Raw genomic sequence first — 1372 nt, forward strand, 5'->3', positions numbered from 1 at the left:
CTGGTGGCCCAGGCTGTGAGTTGAGGAGCACTAGCAGCTCTCCAGTGGGGGAACTGGGTAAAGTCATCAGTGCCTCAGTCTGCACACAGGATAAAGATGACAGCTTCAAGAGAAAAATAAATAGGTAGCATAAGAGAACAACAAAGAATAGTAGGACAAGGAAGCCTGCACTTCTGTTTTTCCATCCCAGGTAAGGAGCAGGCTGTATGGAATATGTCCTTCTATGCTTTTTCTTTCTGACCTCTTTGGCTGCTGCACAGTAAGTGTTGCCTTTGTCTTAGATTTGAAATGAGCTGATTGTTTCTCCTTTTACCAGTGGGCTGGATGTTTCTATTTCTCATCAGTAATGTGACAAATGTGGTTTGCACAGTGTCACTTAGAGCTGCAGAGACTATTTGTTCTTGTTTTTATATCATCCTGGTGGATGGCATCATTCCAAAGGATGTCGGGGTGGATGATCAGAGAGCTCTGCTGTACATGGAACTGATATGAGGTGTTTGGGGTTTTTGTTTTGTCCTGGTGAAATATGAATGAATTAATGAAGTAAAGCAGCCTTCCAAGTTTTTGATTAGAGCTGATACTGGCAATGCACATTTCAGAAGCTGCAGAATTAGTGATCTCCACAGAACCGGTAGGAAAACTACTATCTTAAGAAGTTCTGTGTATTTGTAACAGAAAAAAGAATTGGAAAGTTTTTACAGGCAGGATTTGCATCCAGTTGTTTGATACGAAATTGCATACTCGGATTAAAGGCTGGTTTTATTACCCCCTAATTGGCAGAGAAAAAGAACAATGAAAACCTAGGATTGAATAAAGACATAAATGATTGTTGGGAAGTTGACTGATGGTGGATCGGGGGGTGTGGTGAAGTCCTTGGCTAAATAATAGAACATATTCAATAGACTGGGACTAATGAGTCAAGTATAAGATTGTTTTCTTTGGGAGCCTGAGCAGAACTGAAAAATATGAGTCTTGTCCACAGTAACCACAAAAGAAACTGTTTAATTACTGTTGCAACTGATTTTAAAAGAATATGTATTTTGTATGTACCTTTTGACATCTTGAAAAGATGTAATTTTGATATGATGATTATGAAGGCGTTTGAGACTCAGATTTGTATTAACATGCATGTATTGTTTACCCCATGTTTCTATGTTCAATGTTTGGTGCATTTCCCACATGAAAATGACAGGGTTTGTGGCAACATTGAAGGTGGAAATACTGTATTGTGCTCTACAGAGAGGGAAAGCTGAAGATCTCTACCACTTAAGCCAAGAAAAAAAGAACCAACAAAACAAACCCCAAACAAACAATGTTCTTCTCTGTCTTGTGCAGATATTTCTTTGTTTCAGGTATAAAGATCTCTTTTCCT

Source organism: Merops nubicus, unplaced genomic scaffold (assembly GCF_000691845.1).
Source record: "Merops nubicus isolate BGI_N331 unplaced genomic scaffold, ASM69184v1 scaffold48210, whole genome shotgun sequence".
Lineage (NCBI taxonomy): Eukaryota > Metazoa > Chordata > Aves > Coraciiformes > Meropidae > Merops > Merops nubicus.